Below are 21,330 nucleotides of genomic sequence, written 5' to 3'. Positions count from 1 at the left end.
ACAAGAGCTATTGGTAATCTGTCCGAGGGTTCACATAGGAGAATGGTGTTTAATTTCCCCTCTAAAAATTTCAGCAACCAAAACTCAGTCGGTCATTCATTTAAAGTGTTCTCCAGCAGTATTTGGTTTAGCATTCTAAACTGAAGGTGGTCTGCATGTTGAACTTAGCACTGTGCGGGTTATAGTCTTTGTTTGCAGTCTTAACTGGGGATTGCACCTTAGCTACCGTAGTTCAAGCGTAAAAATACTTTGTCTGCAGCACTATATGCTGCTGCCAGAGACCCTCTAAATCCTTGAACCAACTGTGTCCTCTGGTGTCACAGAAGATAATGCCAATTTATTGCAATCTGTGGCTTTTTTAACTGATTAAAATTAAGCCGTAAACATGTGACAATGGAATTAGCACATTTAGAGAGTCCCTTTTCCCACATCCCATTTTGCGCCAGTGTGGCTGATCCCTGCAACTCTACGCGGGTGCAATTTTAATGACTTAGCTGGGTTTTGATGTTCTTAGAAAAAGCAGCGCTTGGTGTTTGTGGAGAAGGTAGATATGGAAGCTGAGAAGCTGTGATTGGAGACACAGTGACATCGTCTCTGTTTTTCGATAGGATCGGTGTCATTTTCCTCCCAACGATAAGACACCTCACTGACAGAGCCCGATTAGGGGAAATTTTATAATAAAATTCACTTCTGTAGAATGAGGGTGGAGTGATAAACATTTCAGCCTCAGGGTAGAACGCAAAAAAGATGCTCGTTCTATTTATTTATTTCTGAGGGGGGTGTACTTCTACCAACCGTTATCCCTCTTAAAGTCATTGTGTCTGTTAATATTGATGAGCAAAAAAGAATTCTACTGAAAACATCTGATTTGTAAGATAAAACCTTATGAATAAAAAAAGATCCTTTAATGTGGTTAGAATAGTGAAAGTACTTCACTATACTTTGCAAAATGATCGTAACATTTTAAGAATAGTTGTGTTATATATATATATATATATATATATATATATATATATATATATGGAGTGTCACGGAAATCAAGAATAAAAGGAAAGCTAAGGTTAGATTAGCTTATTTTCCAATGTGCACTTATGCTTCCCTTTTGCTTAGAAAGCTAAAAAGCTGCAAAATAAACAGGGAAAAACAGATGCTTGTGGCCCTCTAATGCTTGAAGATGTACTAATGCTCCAAGGAAGAACATAAAACAAATATTGATTTTCTTTTTTTTTATTACTAAAACATCTTTGCTTCTGTGTTTGGATAGTTCACAGAGGCTACCGTTAACCTGGCCTCTGGTGTCATGAGTGGTGCATTTTTGTATATTAATAGGCATTGGCCATTGTGTCTAGAAGTTATTTCGCATAGAGGAGTTTGAACTCAGTGAATAAAACACTCAGAAGACAAAAAAAATGAGAGCTAATTTGCCTCCTTCCAGAAATGAAAATTACATCTTGATCATTTTTGAACTTGGGCAGGGGAGGGAGAGAGAGTTCTGTAACATACAATATATTCTGAAGGCTAGTAATACAAAGTATTTTTTTACTCATTTTTATCAGCTTTAAAACAAATCAAACACCAGATCTAATTGAGAGAATATGTATCTAGCATGGGGTATTCATATTAATCATGCAAGCTCTATATAACCACATACATATAGAGACATCTGAAGGCTGTATCTAGCAACATGCTATATTGTATTTCAGTGGCAAAGGATATATCACAAACAATCCTGTGCATATTTACTCAGAATGAAGTCCCAAGTGGAACTGTCTCTCTCAAGGGAATTGCATGGGATTGAAGCGTGAGGCCCCATATTCTGCTTTCCCAGAGAAAAATCTGTTTGCAAATAATGCAGTAATGTGTGCTGAACTTGTGCTATATTCTACTATATTTCTGGAAGTGGCTTGTCTGTTGGGTGAAAGTTCAAACATAGTGCAGAAATTAACAGTTAGGGACTGTTAAGAGTTGACTGTACTACAGAGTTCAGACATAGCTTGTTTGTCCCCACCTCTTTTCAAACATTTTTATTCATTTAATTTATATGTCGCTTCATGTTTCAAGAGACATCCAGCTCCCATAAACTATTTTCACAGAAGTAAATTACATGTTTTCACTTAGCAGAATCTAATATGCTATTTTAAAAAGAATTTATATTCTATTATATGGTAACTTTCTCACATTATGAAATGCCATATTCAGTTCTTATAAAATGCCATATCTACTTCAGTTTAAAAATAAAAACTGAAAAAAATCATGAGCAAACTTCAAGAACCAAAATAAATTCATGATTTATACTTATTCACAGTTTGGAAAAATTATTCAATAACATTTTAATGATATAAGTTTTTCTTCGTATTTTACGATTTCTAATCTGCACCACATTTTAAGCACCATTGAAATTATATCTTCTGCTATATTAACCAGCCTCGGGTTAAAATCTTGATTCATTCTGGAGGTCCGTTCTTAACCTGAAACTGTTCTTAACCTGAGGTACCACTTTAGCTAATGGGGCCTCCCGCTGCCGCCGCACAATTTCTGTTCTCATCCTGAAGCAAAGTTCTTAACCCGAGGTACTATTTCTGGGTTAGCGGAGTCTGTAACCTGAGGCGTCTGTAACCCGAGGTACCACTGTATTACCATTACTATAATCAATATTACTATTGATGATTACCACTTCTTGATACTCCTCATTCAGATGTAATAAAATATTGTAGTAGTAAAAGCTACTACAATACAAAGTCATAAGGCAACAAGATTACAGAGCCACATAGAAGCAAAACCAGGAAGAGGAAAGGGAACCAATGAAAGCAGGGATTATCAGTAAAAGGCAAGCCTAGTCCCAAAGAAAGTTTTCATTTAGCCTTAGGTGTTGGAAACTTTTAAAAATAACTTAGTGGTTTCAGTATGTGAAATACCTTGAAGAAAAATATCACCATTTCATGAATTGTCAATTGTTTTTGATTTATTCCAAGTGCCAGATTGCATACAGCTAGCCAAGGAATAATGGTGGAAATTCAAGCCTGTGAATACACTTATGAAAATCCAATAAGCTTAAAGGTGTCAGATGCCTGCTACTACTTCCTCTCCAGCCCACATCCCCAGCTAATTACTCAAGAGCAGCCATCAGAAGGAAAGCCCACTGTTTACTACCAGCATGCAGGCAGAAAGAAATGTGCATCATGTATTGCATACTTTGCCAAAAGAACTAGGGCATGGGATCTTTCACTGTAATACAACTGAATGGTACAACATAATAGCAAACTGAAAAATTACAAAATTTACATTCTGAGTCCTGTTTGGAAATAAATATTGTAAAAATGTTGTGATTCAGCAAAGTCTATAGTGCCCATCCAAATAGTTTTCACAGCCAGGAGTCTTCTGCACAAACCAGCTTAGAAGGGGTGGAGCATAATAAAAGTGAATGAAATGCCTGAGATATGTGTGTACAGTTCTGGATTGCAACCAATGTGCTTATGGAAAAGGATGCAAGGTCTTTAGAAACTTGTTAGCGCAGGGTGTAAGATTCTTCTCTAGGGCTGTCCAAAGAGAAAAGAGGGGATCCCCAAAGCACTGAGACAGGATAAGCAGCACCAACATATGTAGTGAGGTACAAGACAGATGCATGTTCCTTTGTGTCACTATAATGTATTTATCTAGCTAAAATACCATCTCCATTACCATTTCTCAGAAGGGAAGTGTCTGAGTGGTTAGTAGAAAAATTGATATAGTGGGATGAAGAATAGCTGGTAAAGAGATAATCCACTGTGGCTATGTAGTTCAGTAGCACTTTAGCTCCAGTCTTCATTGGGTGGTGAGTATAAGGCGACAGAAGAAAAGGATGGGCTTCTGTTGTTTGCATTTGATGTATGAGGGAGACATGGGGAGCGCAAAACCACAGATGTGAAGAACAAAAGCCCAGATTCGCCCCCCTCTCTCTGTACATCTTTTACTAACTAGATGATGAAGACTACAGTGGAAATACTGCAGAACGTTTGAAAGATCATGTTCTATTTCTCTCATGCTTCCTGTTAATAAGAAATGCAAATACCTGCGATTTACTACTTATCCCACACTTTATCTCCAGATGCTCAGTCACAGTTCATAAGTCATAAGTGACCTTTCCTTAAAACGAATCTTCCCAGATTATTGACTATAAACACTCAGTGCAACCTTCTCCGTGCAATCACTGGGGGCAGCAGGAGTGGAGGGAGCTCAAGGGATACCTCTATTTAATAAACACACATCTGTGAGGATTTAAAAAATGCATGCATGCTTTCGCTTGACATAATTGAATAATTTGAACATAAGAATCCTACCTAAGTTGATGGTGGATCAGAGTATGCCGGCTATGGGAACATTTCAGCGCCCATAGGCACAGTAAGACTCAAAGTCCCTGTAGGCTTCAAAGAAACACTTTTTCCCCCTTCTAGAACTCTTTGCTTTCTAGTAAAGCTGCAACCACAATGTTCTCTCTTAATGCCACCATAAAAAATCAAAACACTTTAAAAACAAATTGATGTACTCTTTAATATAGTCATCACATCATCACAGGACCCTTGCACCCTGCATGGTAACAACCATGGGGATGCAAGCCACATCTCTCTTTGTTGCCTGCTCCAATGCTCAAAAAGGCAGAGAGGGAGGGAGAGGGAGAGGGAGACTGACGGACTGACTCTCAATTGAGATATTGGCATCTTTGATTGACAAGGTCTAATCAGCTTATCTCCACACTAATAAAGTTAATAGCCTGTGGAGCTGGTATATGCTCAGGACAGAGTGAACTTTTAGTAGCCAAAGCCTTAAGAGCTGAAACTAAGACTCCGCTCATCCAAGCTAGCTTAAATCAGTTCCTAATGGGCTCTTTCAATATAATCAATCTGGAAAAAAAAATGGAAGTCTGCAGCCACTTGACTTTATTCCTGGAGGCGTTGTTGGAGATTTAGGAAAGACCACAGCAATGTGCTATTTATCTACAGTGAGAGCGAGTGTTAAGTTGCAGATTTCTGAACCCTTCTCGACTTCACATTGTATCAGTTTCAAAGGAGTTACTGTACACATGTCATTTCTCTCTGCGGGCATTTTCTGGGAAATTTCACCTGTGAACCTCCTGCTTATAGTGATGAAACTTGGATATAAAATCCCCTGTACAAGACAGCACAATTAAAGATCACCAAGAACATACGGTAATTTTAAATCAACAAATCAAGTTTGTACTCCACCAGCAGCAGCAAGCCTGAGAGATAGAAACAACTATGCGAATCTCAAGATAATTTTTAAACAAGTTCAAAAGGCAGAAATCCCAATGAAACAAATATGTAAACTGAGACAAAACTTAAGAGTTCACTGAGATCCTGTGGACAGACTGCTAGAGCTGGGTTTGAGTGGTCAGGATTTAAATACCAGGCTCACAGAAGTGCTGGGGGATCAGCTGTAAAACAGAATATGGTTTCGTGTGAATGTATGAGCCCATTATGTATGTTAATGTTAATTGCTTACAAGCCATGATTTGTGTGAGGTCAACAAACTAGGATGTGATACCAGTTTGAAACTGGGTTGCAAATTGTAGCATGCTAACTGTGGTTTGCTCTTATATTTGAGTTCACAGACCACAAAAAAGTCATAGTTAGAGCCTGTTACCTGCCTCAGAAAGCTGTGGCACCGTACGCCTACAAAAATTGAGTGATGAGCAGATGGCAGATAGAAGCAGAAGCTCAAAACAATGTTAGCCTATGGTACATCTGGAAACTCACAGTGTAATTAAAGGCAGGTGTGTCCAGCCCGTTAAGCACAAGATGAACGTCTTTGCTATCTTTGACTGATTCTGAGTGAACCATGGGAGGCCACAGTTCCACTGAAAGAGACTACAGCAGTTTCATACTTTGAAAAGGTTAGATGTGGACTGCTCTAAACTTGGTTATCATGCTACTTGTATCTCCCAGCTGCAGAGCAGCACTGGTTGTTTCCTAACACTGACTTGGTGTCCCTGACATGGAAAGTTTCTAAACCTGGAGGTATGACTTGGGCCAGCTGGGGAAAAAAGTAACTTTGGCCACACCACATTCATTGTCTCGTAAGAATAGAGCTATTAAGCTAGAGACATTTAAGTGGGCTGGGTTGCGTGGCAGCCATTAAAATGAACCTTCTGCCCAAATTCCTATATCCCTCCTTATCTTCATATTTGATCAGTGGCTCAACAGTGACTCCTTAATGGATTTATGAATGAAGGGAAGCATAGGCTTTGAAAGAATGGGAATCTTAAATCTTAAATTCTACTATGATAGCTTCTAACTCAAGCAGCCGATTCATATCAACAGGTGCTCGAAGGTCATCCCATGAGTCTAGCTAAAACTTCAATTTTCTAATTGTGTCAAAATCTATGTAAGATTACTGTGTTTGTGAGTACCATGAGCAATGGCATGGTTTTGCTGTTCATTTTGAAAAAAATAATAAAACTTTTTTAAAAAACTATGGTGTGGATTCTTAACTATTGTTAACAAAACCACAGTTTCACCTTATGTGTGAACCCAGCCAGAATAACATTGAGATAGTCAAAAGGAGAGATGATGAATAAATACAAAATCATTTAAATATATTTAGCATTATTATAATAATAGCTATCAGAATTTTGGGGTTATGCAAATTTACCATAGAATGCATCAATTAATTTTTTTATTTTAAAAATACATTGTAATATGGAAATTGATAAGAAACTGAATACTTATATCTAAATGAGTTGCTTTCCTTGTATTGCATATGCATCAGCTGAATAAATATCTTTCTAGTAATTCAAGACAAGTTTGGGTTGAAGTCATTCTTCTTCGTTATATAAAACTTTAAGTGTGTGTATGTGTGTGTGTGTGTGTGTGTGTGAGAGAGAGAGAGAGAGAGAGAGAATAATCTTGCCTCACTAACATTTTAAGATTATTTGAAGACGTGTCACCAGGCACCTAGACCAATGTTGTTGTGTTGTTTAGTCGTTTAGTCGTGTCCGACTCTTCGTGACCCCATGGACCAGAGCACGCCAGGCAGAGCACGCCAGGCACTCCTGTCTTCACCTAGACCGATATGATCCAATAAACATTCTGTACTTGAATTGTCAGAAAAACTTTTGACGAACTGTAAATTCACATGGCAATTGGTCACATAGCAACAGATCAAAATTCATTTCATGTCATTTTGACTTCAAAATGAGCCAGCATTGTAAAATTGCCACACAAGCTGGATTCAACTTATGGCATACCACTGCAAACACACAAATGTATAACTATTTTAATCCATGCTGGAAATAGACTCCTGTGCCCAAAAGTGGCTGCTCTCCACAGCAGAGATCCACACAATCAGCCCTTTCAAGTAGTAGCTAGTTAAGAGGTAAGTCAATATTTTTGGTCTTCATTCTTTTCATTCTTATTCACTCATAAATCCATTCCATCCCACTTCCACATTAATCACATTTTAAGACATGATTAAATATGTATTTTTATTTGCAGCATTTGGATTTCTGGACATCATTTCTTTTAAAATATGCACTTTAAAAACTATGTTGATATACTGTTGGATAACTAAATTCCTATTCATACATCAGTCCAGGTGCTGATCAGTTTGATTCATATTAGAATAAGCAAAGATCATGCATTACTAATTTAGATGGTCGTATGAATTGGGCCAATATAGCTCTTGAAAGGCAACTAGATTATATGGACTAGGGCTGGTCTTCCAACTGATAGGTAACTGAAGGTAGGAGTGACCAATAAGTACATTGCATATATTATGCCTAGTATTCCAATCTTTAAAAGATGTTAATAAAGATGGAAAAGAAACAGTAAAGCAAATCAAAGTGATAACTTCCTTATCAAAGTTTGATAACTTCCTTATCAAAAAACTAGTAAAGAATTGAGCATTTTAGTTTACAAAAAGGACAACTTGGAAGAGGTTCCCCATGAACCTCTGCAAAGATTTTGGAGCAATCACAGCCAACCCCCTAGGAAGAGACTCTTTTTATTATTATTTTTCTACCACGAGGACATTCATAGCTTATGCAAAGAAAAACAATTTAATCAAGTTGGATTAGTTCATCCATTCTTCACCTTCTTCACCAGCAGCTCTTTGATCAATGAATACCTGACTAATTTCCTGATTTCTCCCACCCCAGAGAATGGCAATTTCCATCCAAATTATTAATCAAAACAATTCAACCATTCCTCCCACCTTCATCAAAACAACTCCCCCCGCCTTCAAATTAGTTGTTAAAATGATTTGACACAGAACTATTTCACATGCCAACTTTAGTGTCAGGTCCACTCAGTGTTCAAGCACATGCCTTACATCCACAAGGTCCCAGGGTCAATTTCTCAAATCTCCAAGTAGGGGGTGGGAAATTATCCTATCTGAAAACCTGGAGAGCTGCTGCTACCAGGATAGAAGCTCCATATAAGGAAGCTTAGGCTCACTTTTCTTTCGCCCCTCCAAGTTTTTAAGTCAGGGAAGGTCACGAGGGTCGCAACTGATTAATGTCATTTAAGTAGCACATTGCGCTGAAGTTAAATGGCTTTTACCGTGTCAATGAGAACAAAGCAAGAAGACAACAATCCACTCAATTTTACACCTGCTTTTAGTAATGCTTCCTACAGTCTTATGCTGTTTTAACTGCTGATGATTTTTAAAGTTTTTTTAAAAAATGATATCATTTATTGTAGTTGAGTTTTCATGTTTCATAGTAAGTCAATATATTTATTTAATGTATATCCTGCCTTGCCTCAAAAGAGCTCAAGAGAAGATACAGGGCTTTTCCCTACATTTTAACTTCACAACAGCCCTGTGAGGTAGGTTAGGTAGAGAGTTGGGGAATGGACCAAGGTCACTCTGTGAGCTTCACGGGTGAATGGACATTTTAGTCCAGTCCTAGTCAGACACTGTAACCACTGCCCTACACACTCTCTATTGGGTGGCGTACAAATGCTGTAAATAAGATTTGCATGAGAGAGAGAGAGATTATAGTTAATATTTGAACAGGAACCTAAAGCTGCTGTGGGAGAAAAAGCCTTAGGAACTGAATTTGGGAACTAGAAACAGCCCAAATTCAAGAGGCACGCCACTTTTAATTCCTGCTCTGGATTGTATCAATTGATTCCTTATTCTGTAGAGCAGGCATAGGCAAACTCGGCCCTCCAGATGTTTTGGGACTACAACTCCCATCATCCCTGACCACTGGCCCTGTTAGCTAGGGATGATGGGAGTTGCAGTCCCAAAACATCTGGAGGGCCGAGTTTGCCTATGCCTGCTGTAGAGCTTCAACAGCTAGACTAGAGAATAGCCATGGACTTCCTGACTCGTTTAGTTAGCACATAAGAGGCCTAGCACTATGTGCAAGAGCAGGAAGGTCAGCCTGAGGCTTTGCTTGTACATGTGCTCCCCACCCCTCACCCCATGTAGCTGGAAGAAAAAATTGATTTCACACTTCCAAATCCCACTTCTCACTCGCTTGTTGTGTCATATGAAGCAGATATCAAGCCAGCTTCATTACCACAGCTTGAAGTTGGCTTACTCTGAAGCCAACCAGTTTGTTTTAAACCACAGTTGGTTTATAAGACATAACAAGCTAGGATTAGTGGAGAGGTAACAAAATGGTAGCAAACTCCTGTGGGCTACCATTCACTTGGGCTCCATTCTGCTTATACATGTATCGCTGAACCAAGGGATGTTGTGTTCCATGTGAATGCAGGTGACGTGGTTGCCAGTTTGGGTCCTTTCTTCGCAAATGTGAATGCGGAGCTTTTAAGCAGCATAGGAGTCAACTATATCAGACCATTGTAAGCATGCAAGGTACAAGATCTGCACAGGATGGCAGTAGGATTCCCATTAGCTAATAGGTTGTATTTATCTTAAGTATGGCTCCTTCTCCCAAACTCTTGCAATGTGTTTGACTAGAACTTTTAATAAAATGATATAAGAGGAACTTTGAGCAATATTTTTATTCAGAATGTGGTTTTATGTGATAATTCTTTTTATACAAAATCCACTCAACTGCTATCACTCAATATAATCTTCACTGCTGTACATCTGAAGATAATGTTGCAATAAACTTAATTTACACAGCTTATTTTTCACTAATCTCCCAGTGCAGAAGAAGGAAGAGAGTACTAAATTGTGCATTATAAACTATGACCCAAAAGGTACTGCTCATTTCTAGTTCAGTGAAACTTCACATCCATGTTTTATTATTCACATCTTTGAGAAAATTAATTGACTGGATTTTTCCCTCAAGAAGGAATGCAAAGGCAAAAGTGCCACTAATAATCTAAATTCTGAAGTAATTTCAAAAGTCTCTGAAGCATGTCATCCTTTCCAGTACCACTGTTGTCAACATAAATACCTGACCTATAAAGCAAGCAAACCAACACCTTTATAAAGCCAGCTCCTCTTGGTGAAATAGAATACAAACCTACAATTCCAACAAGGATCTTCTTGAAGCAGCAATGAAAAGTACAAATGTACTTAAGCAATAAATTAAAGTGGTGTGAGCCTGACCTTGAATGCTAATTAGTTTCAGACTGAAAACAAATTATTTCAATCACTTTAAGATATAGAAAGTGTAATGGAAGCCATGTAGCTTTGCTCCTCTATCTCAAAAAGTTGAATAGATTGTTCAGCTTAGCATGAAGAGACTGCGGGTGGGGATGATCGTTGTTAAAGGTATATTTTTCCTTCCTTCTTGGACTAAGTGACCTTCAAAAGAAGAAACCTGTTCATCAACAGGAAATGCTTTGCTTTACCATCCTTTCTCTGTTTTTCATCTGCATTTATATAGCCAACCCCGTAAAAGTTAAAGAAAATTTTCCCTATGACAAAATATGGAAGCCTAGATATTTAGGTGTCTACTGTACCACATTTGCTGCCATTGCAGTACAATATTATTGATGGGCCATAAAGACGACTAGGCAGTCTTGATCACAACTGGGTTCTACATTTATCGCATCCAGCATAGAGATAGTAGTTGGATGTCCTGCATTTTATAGACACCAAAATCGGTTCTAAGGCCACCAGGTACTTTTTCACAATACGAATACAGTGTCCATGGAGGGAGTGGCAATACAGCAAGCAAGCTGGGATAAGATGTTAGCGAGTGTTCAATCAGCCAAAAAAGTTGAAGAATTACAGAGCTAAAACCCTAGTGATGATTCTCCCACTCCCCACTTCATTAAGCATTCCAGTTTCTGACCTCACCCAACTCTCCACCCAAGCTTGTCAAATGTGCCAAGCAGAAAGCTGGGCAGGAGTATGGAGAAGCAGAATTTGGTACCAGGCCTTCTAAGATTACCCTTGTTTGGCTTCTGTAAAGTGTCTGGAACTAATGGGTAGGGATGAGCTTGCTCCCCTTTCTCAACCCGGTCCAAGAGCAATAATCATTTCCTGTCTTTTGCATCTGCTTGTTCGCTAAAGAGGTTGGTATAAGATATCAGTAGCTATCAAAAACCAACCTACATGGTGGAATTTAACAACACAATGTTTGAGCTTTCTTAGTGTCATGTTAACAGATGAAAGGAAGATTGTATAAAAGCAAAGTCTGTTCCCCCAAGACCCTTCACACAAGTTTATTACTTTATAAAGCAGAATCATTTTTGTTTGTTTTGTGTGCCAGTTAGAGTCTATCAAACAGGAAGTGGGATTAAGATTATATCTATCTAGAAATTAGCACTTTTGAAAACAACTCTCACTGAAATTGACAGCATTGGCTTCCAAGTAGCTGACTTTAGTATCAGCCTATAAATCATTTATCAGAATTTAGAATTGAAATAGCAAACTGATAAATGTGAAATAATGTTGTTTGGGCATTTGAATACTGGAATAAAATTTAACATACATCAAGACATGCATGATTTAACATTTATGTTTGCATGTAACAAAACTAGACACAGCACTAAAACCAACCTAAGATATTGCAATTAAATACAATTTGAATCACAACATTCCCTTCGAACTTCTGTATAGTAACATCTTCATTTACACACCTGCCATTGTTATCTAAACAGATAAAAATCTACTGTTCAATAATGATTTAAAGAATTGTTTCCAGTTAGTTCAGGATTAGCTCACTCATCCATTATAGTTTTATGAAGAAGTGTGTGTTTTGGCAGCTGAAATATACTTTGTTCTAAATTGTATCAGAGAAAAAGTAACTGAACTCCCCTTAAAGAGGGAAAACACCACAGTGGTATAGAACTGGTATTATTTTCATGCTAGGGGAAACATGTTCTTCTCTTCTCTTGTTCCATATTATGCAATACAAATCTCTCTTCAACCCTTATTGTAACTGGAATTGAAATGTTTCGACATTACACTTTCTAGGTGGTGAAAAAGATGATGTTAAAAACAGATATAAATAGGGTGATAATGAAGAACAAAATGTGTAGCATTTCGTTGCAGTTATACTTTGCAAATTAACAAGCAGTATTGACTTCCTTTGAGGTCAATAACAGCATTTATCGATCTGAAAAGTTAATACTGACTGAGGTCAATATTAGATCTCAAGGGTCAACAATTCTGGATACTAATGCCTATTTTGTATCCATACATAAATGTGACATAGGTAAAAAGAGGGCACATTTAATCTTCAGAGATCTTTTAAAAACACTGGATTTTCATATGATACAAAAATAATACAAGGTGCAAAAGTCAAAATACTATGCTGGGTCTATTTTCTAACAGTTTTTAAAGGAAGCTTAGTATTACTAAGCCAGAGATATACTTTCTAAACTGCAATTTGGAAACATGTATTTTTATATTTCATATAGGTTCATCATAGAGCCAGGATTGTCTACAGCTCTGTGTTGTATATACTTGGAGATAAACCTGGTTTTACTGCCATGCCTGTTTGTTTGATTTATATCCTCACTTCCTTCCATTACGAAACTCAAGGAAGGGAATATAGGATTCCAAGATGTGTTCCATCCAGGTAGTAAACCTGACTGAATGCTACTTTGCTTCAGCAGAATCAAGTTCCTTTATATCAAACCTTACAACATGAGTGGATAACTTCAGACCTGGGGAATCACATGCAGCCCTTGAGGCATCTCAAGTCCTTCACTGGTCCTGTTCCCTCCAGTTGTGGATGTTTAAAAGCCTCTGGCTTTTGCGTTGCTGGAATGTTGACTACTGTACAAAGAGTCATATCCATTGCTCTGTCCACTTGCCTCTGGCCCTGCACACCATAGGCATGCAGACCTTGGAGGGCTGCTCATGATGCACTGATTGCAACTGGTGGTCTGTGGACCCCAGGGGATATGAACAACCCACTCAGGGGGTCTGTGGCACACACTCCGTTTGGGGGGGCATGTTCTCACATGACAGCATGGTGCCCAAAAACGCCTGAGATCTTGGCACCCAAAAACATGCATTTTGGGGTGCCATAATGTCTCATGGGTCACGTGACTTGTGCAGGAAGAGGCATATCCTGGTTTTGCGTTGGGACATGTTGGAGGGTACATAACGAAAACCACCACAGAGATATCAACATTTTCAAGAGTAGGGGGTCCATTTCTTGGCTTTTGAGAAACAGGGGGTCTGTAGTATTTAGCTAATTGGGAACCACTGCCATGATGGAATGTAGTATTTCGGCTAAAAACACCCCCAACCCTGTCCTAGGTGGTTAAATATGTGGGACAGTTCTTTATTCTCTGGAAAATACCCATAAAATATGCACAGTTTAAAGAAAGATTAACAGCAAGATGTTTACAACTACAGAAGCTGGAAATATTTGAAAAACCTTCTTTTGGTTTTAATATGCTAAACAAATATTGTGATAGCCATCTTCAAGTGGTAGTTGAAACCACATTAATGGAAGTGGCTGGATCTTAATTTCTTGGTCACCATAGGGGCATGCACGACTTCCCAGAGATTTTCTCACAGAGGTAGGAAAACATGGCACAATATGTGGTCATTGTCATGGACTGAGATTCTTTTTTAATAAGTGGGATTGCACAAATTTATAGTAGACATATAAATGGGTATTGATAGCTAAATATGACCTCCATGCCCAGAAACTGCATGGCAGATTTTGGAAGGAAAGCAAACAGCAGGGGAGGGATATTGCTATCATAACAGAAATTGCAAATTGTACCACATGGCCCCTGGCAAGATCCAGCAGGAATCCATTTTATTCATTCTTTATTGATGTTCTTTCTTGCCTACAAACTTCCCTTGCACTTTCGCAAGTTTAAGAATTAGTGTGGAGATTTGGTGTGAGAGGTTTGATTTTAAGGGGTATTTTTAGGAGGTGGGAAGAGAGAATAGCCCTGCAGCCCTGTGAAGAAGCTTGTGAAACAAATCCTTCTGTATCACTTTCAGAAAAAAACATGGTTGTACACAGGATGGTATGTGCATGTCTAGATGATGGTTCATTTCAACTATTACTATAAAATCAAATACAATGGTACCTCGGGTTAAGTACTTAATTCGTTCTGGAGGTCCGCTCTTAACCTGAAACTGTTCTTAATCTTAAACCGTGCCGCCGGAGCCCAATTTCTGTTCTTATTCTGAAGCAAAGTTCTTAACCTGAAGCACTATTTCTGGGTTAGCGGAGTATGTAACCTGAAGCCTATGTAACCTGAAGCCTATGTAACCCGAGGTACCACTGTATCTGCACTAGATAGACAAGATTATGCCAGGAAAAACAAGGGAGACGTGACCAGAAACACTCTAATATGTTCAATCAAGGCTATATTATTCTCAAACATCAATTTTCTTGTGCAGCTCAGAGACAGGAGGGTTTTTTCATTGTTCTTTATTCATTAGGTACACAAGTAAGTATAACTTGAGATCTTCGAGTCTCCAAATGCAAAAGCATAACAAAGTACAGCACTTGAATGATGATCCACCATGACACAAGAATGCTTTTGAACCAGGCTTCACTTGGAAGAGGATGTGTTCCTATACAAATAATTTTTTAATGCTAAACTTTGTTCTTTTGTGCAAATGGAGGAAAACATTGTTAGCCCAACAGGAAATAGAGGTTAAAGGCTTCAAACATGAAGAACAAAAAAGCAAAATGTATTTCCCCCCACTAACCTAAGCCAGTCAAGTTTTCCACTTGATCTAAGTGGCACACAGAGTCCTAGTCCAACAAGAACTCATGCTGTGAATGTTCTGTGTACTCACCTAAGAAAATACATAAACACCAAGTAAAAGAAGAATTCCTCAATATTAAAAGTCTGACTCAAAAGAAAATCTGAAGCCGATTCCTTTTTTAAAGAAAGTAAAGTGCAATGCAACAGGGTCATGAGTTTGGCATCAGAAAGTAAATTGGAATGTTGTATTCTACTACCTGCTTTGACTGCTCACTATCTTTTTCTGTCATACAAATGCCAAAGAATGGATAAATATGTCCCAAATTTCAATCTCAAAAGTTGGCCAAACCAAATTCAAAATATTTTACAAGATGTGCTATGAACGTTTCAAAAAGATAACCATATCTTTCCTCTCTGGTGTACCAAAAGAATTCAGAGTTGTAAATTCAGGCTGGTATTCCAAAAAGTGTATTTTTAAGGATTCAGTATCAATAATCCTAAGAAAATCCTTTAGATGTTCCAACAGCCAACTTATAGATCAGATATGCCCAAAGTACACTTGACAGCATTTGCATGTAAGACTAAGCCATACCATAGTGCTATGTTCACAGCAAATTGAGCCTATGCAAAGCCCGGACTTCTTTGGTCCTCCCCTGCCTGTCCTGCCCCCAGCCCATGGGGACAGGAAGAATAAACTAGGATTCAGCAGCACTTCAATTGATTTCTGGCTTCTCGTCTTGTATCAACCAGGATCATGGTTGAAAATGATGACAACCCAGGAACTGGCTAAAGTAAAATAAGCTGAAAATGCAGCTGGCTTTTTCCTCCTCCTTATTACAGCTGCATGGGAGGAGAGTATACAAACCTGAGGCTTGTGCACATAAAGTTAAAACATGACTAGTGTTCTGTGCAAATGTGCCCATTGTATCACACATTTTAAACTATTGCAATAGAGAGCTACTATTATCAAATAAAACTTTTAAAAGTTGACTTTTTAAGTCTGATGATTGCAATGTTTTTCCTTGCTATTTCAAATTATTTCTTAGGATATTTTCTCCATGGAGGAATATGCATGACAAGCATTTAGTAATCCAAAATGTAATAATTAAATTCCTTTGCTGAAGTCCAGACATATATGAGTGCTTGAGGGGCAAGTTTGGTGTGTATTTGCAGAAGAAAATGTGTGTTAAAACAGTTGCGGAAACTGTTAGCCCAAGAGGAAGTTGTAAGGTTGTTTGCATAACCGAAGTATCCCACCTCTCCTTGCCACTGCAACCCCCTGAACTTTCCCCAAATATCCAGATACGCTTTTGGAGACATTCCAGAAAACTGCAGGTAGTGAGCAGGAACAATTGCCAAAAATAATTGGAGGCACCTCTGTGAGTGGAGCAATGTTTTCCCACTCTCACAAGCTTAACACTTCTTAAAATACCCCCACTTTGCCATAAGCAAAGGAGAAGGAAAAATAGAGTTTCCAAAGGAACAAAAATATGAGCCAATGCCTACTAACTAAAACACTGAAGATGCTCCCTTCTCAAAAAATAGAAGTAAAGCTAAAACTCTTATTCATCTGTGGGTGGTTAAGGCCATGTTGCGTCAAGCAAATGTTATCCCACACTTTCTAATGCATTTCTCTGTCACTTTCCTTACTGCTAAATACCAGCTCTTTGGAGGAAGCAGAGTTGTTGCACAAGGTCTCCCAACCAACTGTAATTGTACAATCCAGAGTTTGCCAGTACAGACAGTCCTCGTGTTGCGTGAGAGTTCTGTTCCAGAGCCCAGCGCATGTTGGTGGAATGCGCATAAGCCTGCACTGTCTCTATTCTGCTCCCTTTCATGACGTCTTTATGATGTTTTGGGACTAGTTCTGGGTTCGGCGCCATATGCGTGTGCACAATTGTGTGTCATTCAGACATGCCTAAATTGGTCATTGCCTGCAATGTGATCCAACTTGAAAATTTTGACAGTCTGGAAGTGCCCATAGATCAATAAGTAAAAGAAACTCGTAGCATAATCCCATTTGTAACTACTCAAAAGTGAGTCTTATTGAGCTCAATAGGGTTTCTCCCAGTTAAGTAAATGAATAGAGGATAGCAGTCTAAATTGCCCCTACCAAATAGGCTGGGTTTTTTTAAAATAAAAAAATGAAACAGTGTTATTCTACTTTTCTTATTATATGGGAAGGCAAAAAAAGAGAAAGGTATCACTTATACCCCTCTCATATTGTGCTGCTATGGATTAAAAGGAAGCTGACAAATGCCATCTAGAACTTGACAATATGCATTTCTGAAACAAACCGGCTTTAAAATAAAACAGTAGCAGAGAAACATGGGTATGAACAGTAAATATCTAACCTAGAATGGGAAATAGAACATTTTTTAAAAACTGACAGTGTCTGGCAGCTGCCTAACAACTGTTCTCCATGCAAAAAATTTGGATTAAGATTTTAGCAGAGATATCCCTTCTTTGGCATATCAAAGAAATACCCAAGGAAGAAATATCAGAATGTACCCCAATCTCAGAGGTCCCGTTTCACTAATGAAATGCTTCCTATATAGTATTCACACATGCATGTATGAATAATTCATTACAGATGAATCAAACAGGAATTAAGTGCAAATATAGGAGCAGCTTCCAAGCACTAGGCAATTGAAATATGGGCCCAGATTTTCAATACCCAAATTGTGTTGCAGTGTGTTAAGCTGAACAGGAAGTATATGGAAGTTTAAGCGGCCTTAGCAACCTTCTGAAAATGCAGGCTCAGATATGTAACTATTATTAGAATGCCATAATGTTTGAGTCCTCATTAGCAAACACTATGAAAGTCAACACAATATGAACAGCTTGCAAAATGGCTTGGTTCACCCTTCCCTGTGTTAATAATATCTTTCACCAAGCTTCCCAATTAAGTCCCACTTAAAAAGGGTATAGCTAAGTACTGGGGATTTCTTTCCAAATTTTATATTTAGTTAATGGTATTGTTTAAATATTACTACATTACTAATGACATACACTGACCAGTTATAGACAGTGCATTAAAAAATTGCCTTTCCTCTGCTCCAACAGCTTATCAGTAGGACACATAGGCTATAACAAGGGTTGTCCATCTTTAGGGCCTGTGAGCACACTTGGATTTTTCAGAGCATGCTGTGGGCACTTCTCTACTCCCTCAGAATCAGAAGCCATATGCACAAATACTGAAACTTAAAGAAACATAATTGCCCATGTGCTGTTGCTTTGGTGTTCTCTAATGTTGGCATGAGAGGGGTGGGCCTTCACTGGGAAAGAACCTTAACATTCAAAGCTCAAACCCTATTGTACCACAAGAAATGTTAGCTTGTAATGGAGCTAACTAACGCAAGAAGCATTTCCTTAATATTTCAAATAATGAGTTGTCTCATACAGAGGCTTCCACAGACATACTGCTATTTATACATGATAACTAAGTACCGCTTTTTGAACTAACCTCACAAAGCAGCTTACATAAAAAAATATATTAAAACTATATAATAAAACAGCAAAGACAAGCCCAAAATGGGTGTGCTGAGACTTGTCTCAAGAGGGTTCTTGAGAAGCCCTGTGGTGGCAGTCGAGGGAGGAAAGGCCACCTCAGTTGGAATACTGGGAGTGAAATAGTGAACAGCTCACCAAGTTGCTTTGCCTTTTCCTTCTCTTCCCACTCCACATAGGGCAAAGACAGTCCTTTTGTTACCCCCTCTGGCAGGATTTGAGGATGGGAGAGGCCACCTCTGCTGGAATACTAGGAACCAGATTGTGGGCTGCTCATCCATTCTTACTAAGAAAAATTCCAGCAGTAACCAGAAACTATCTATTCTACAGCGGTCCTATTGATATGAATAAGTGCAACAAACAAGCTTTGACAAAGCTTCAGCTGCTTTACTTTCCAAATCTTAGTACAGCTATAATCCTTATAGCAAAATCCCAAGCATGTTTACCTGGAAGTAGGTCCCATTCTGTTCACTGAAACTCAACCCCTTACAAGGGTGTTTAGGACTGCAGCCTTAATCTGTGGAGGTTAATGTGTTGAGGATCTTGCCTTAAGAACATAGCCAGCTGTGGATGTTTGAACTTGCTGACCTTTGCATCCTTTTATCATCGAGGTTTTCTATTAAAACATGATAATGCAACAGACATCTTGAGATGCCTATTTCTACTGGAATCTGTGCACACGGAAACAATGCTCCCATCACAGACAAAGAATGCTCTGGCACTTCAGAGACTAATTGGTTTCTTGTGTTATGAGATTTTGTAGGTAGAAGTCATGCATTGTAGATTTTTTAAAATAAAAAAAATACATATAATGCTATGCGGAATTAGCAAACATTAACTAAGAATTTGCCATGGGAGAGCACCATTCTGCATATCAATGCAGTTTACAAATCCGGCATGAAAACGGTTTTCTGAAACTTGGATGCCTTTAACGTGCATTTAGACAAATACATGAAGGTAAGGCTAGCAATATCTGCTAATCCTGATGACTATGTTCTACTTCCGCTGTTGTACCCAGTATGCTTCTGAATAGCAGCTCCTGGAAACCGCAGGGAGGGAGAATGCTGATGAACTCAGATTTTGCTTAAGGGTTTTCTATGGGCATCACTGTGGTTGGAGAAAAGGTTCCTGCGGCAAGTTCCAAATATCTCATAAGCCTGCTCTGCAGTAACTCAGAGCAGGGCTGTTAGTGTGGCCATTCTGTTATGTGGAGTAGCATTCCTGTTGAGATATGGCAGGCACACATTACCTTCACTTTCTGGATGCAATCAACAGCATATTGGTTCCAATACACTTTCCCAGCTAGTTAAATAGGTCTTTGCAATAAGTGTCTGTTGTTTTACTTATGTTTCGGCTGCTTATTTAACAATGTATCCGATGGTTGTCAAACTTCAGGCCTGATAGTTTTATAATGCTAAGAACTTAGCAGCAGGCTGGATCAGGCCAAAGACCCATCTGTTTCAGCTTCCTGTTCTCACAGTGGCCAACCACATGGGCACTGAAGCCACAAGAAGAACCTGAGATCAACGGCACTCATCTCACTTGCGATTACTAGCAACTGGATTTCAAAGGCATACTGCCTCTGACAGTGGAGGCAGAACATAGCTATCATGACTAGTAGTCACTGATAGCCTTACCCTTCATGAATTTGCCCAATCATCTTTTAAAGCCACCTAGGTTGATGGCCATCACTGCCTGTTGTAGCAGTGAATTCCACAGTGCTATCTGAAGAAGTGCATTCTTTTGTTTGTCCTGAATTTATCTTTTCTGAGGTGAGGAAAACAGAATTATACACGGTATTTCAAGTCTGGTAGCACCATAAATTTGTCTTTGGTGAGGTGTCAAAAGTTTTTTTGAAAGTCCAAGTGCTTTAACTGGCAGAATGGTGAAATCTGCAACACAGAGACTCACGTTGACTAAAACTGGCTACTGAAAGTGTTACGAACATATGTCATACCATAATCCAGAAGGAATGCATATGCATCTGGTATGTGGTACAGCCATCTGCTACCACCAAGCGATCTGTCTCATTCACCACTGGTTAAGAAGCAGCACTGCCATTGGTGCCAATTTTGGGCAACAGTGCACCAATTTGGGAAAAGATCTCACTCAAAATGGAAGTGATCTTGCCCAAAATCGGCACCACTGGTAGTGGCACAGACAGCATGGCTGGCAGGGCAGGCATGGCCCCAACAGGCGTTTCACCTGGCAGGCTATTACCACTTGAAGCAGTGGCCTCACCCTGCCTAACGTTGGGCCAGCTCTGGATACAGGTATGGTAGACACTGGAAGCAAGTGTACACATGGGGGAGGTGAAAGAAAGCACTTTAAGTTATCAGAGACCCTTTGTAATTTCCTATGAAAAAGTGAGAAGGAAAGAGTACACACAGTAATTTTGCACCAAGTCTGTAATGAAAAGGTACCACAGTTAATGCTGATCTCTAAAGTGTTATATAAGCCTCTCTGGGATGGTATAACACCAGGTGTGTCAAACATGTCTGGCAGGTGCTATAAGTCTCTGTTCAGTTCACTTTGTTAGAGCTTGCTTGCCTGGTCATAGCTTGAAGATTTGAATAAAAGTTAAGTTGGTCTCTTTGTATCCCAGCATTTGCTTCACGTTTAAGTACATAATACATGAAATGCTGCAAGACTTTGGGTAAACTTTTCCATATAAAGATATTGGAAATTTGACAGCTGTGTTTCCTCTGAAACATAAAATACATGTTCACAAGTACTGACTGAGTTATCAATAATAATCAAA

The 21,330-nt window shown here is 38.8% G+C and overlaps 1 protein-coding gene across 4 annotated transcripts in view; it reads right to left on the bottom strand.

Moving 5' to 3' along the window:
* VTI1A (vesicle transport through interaction with t-SNAREs 1A) overlaps positions 1-21,330 on the bottom strand; it is a 239,628-nt gene that overhangs the window by 159,752 nt on the left and 58,546 nt on the right. The gene's annotated exons all lie outside the window — the stretch shown is intronic.

Source organism: Podarcis filfolensis, assembly GCF_964270895.1.
Source record: "Podarcis filfolensis genome assembly, chromosome: 5".
In the NCBI taxonomy this organism is placed as follows: domain Eukaryota; kingdom Metazoa; phylum Chordata; class Lepidosauria; order Squamata; family Lacertidae; genus Podarcis; species Podarcis filfolensis.
This window is presented reverse-complemented; position numbering and strand designations above follow the sequence as displayed.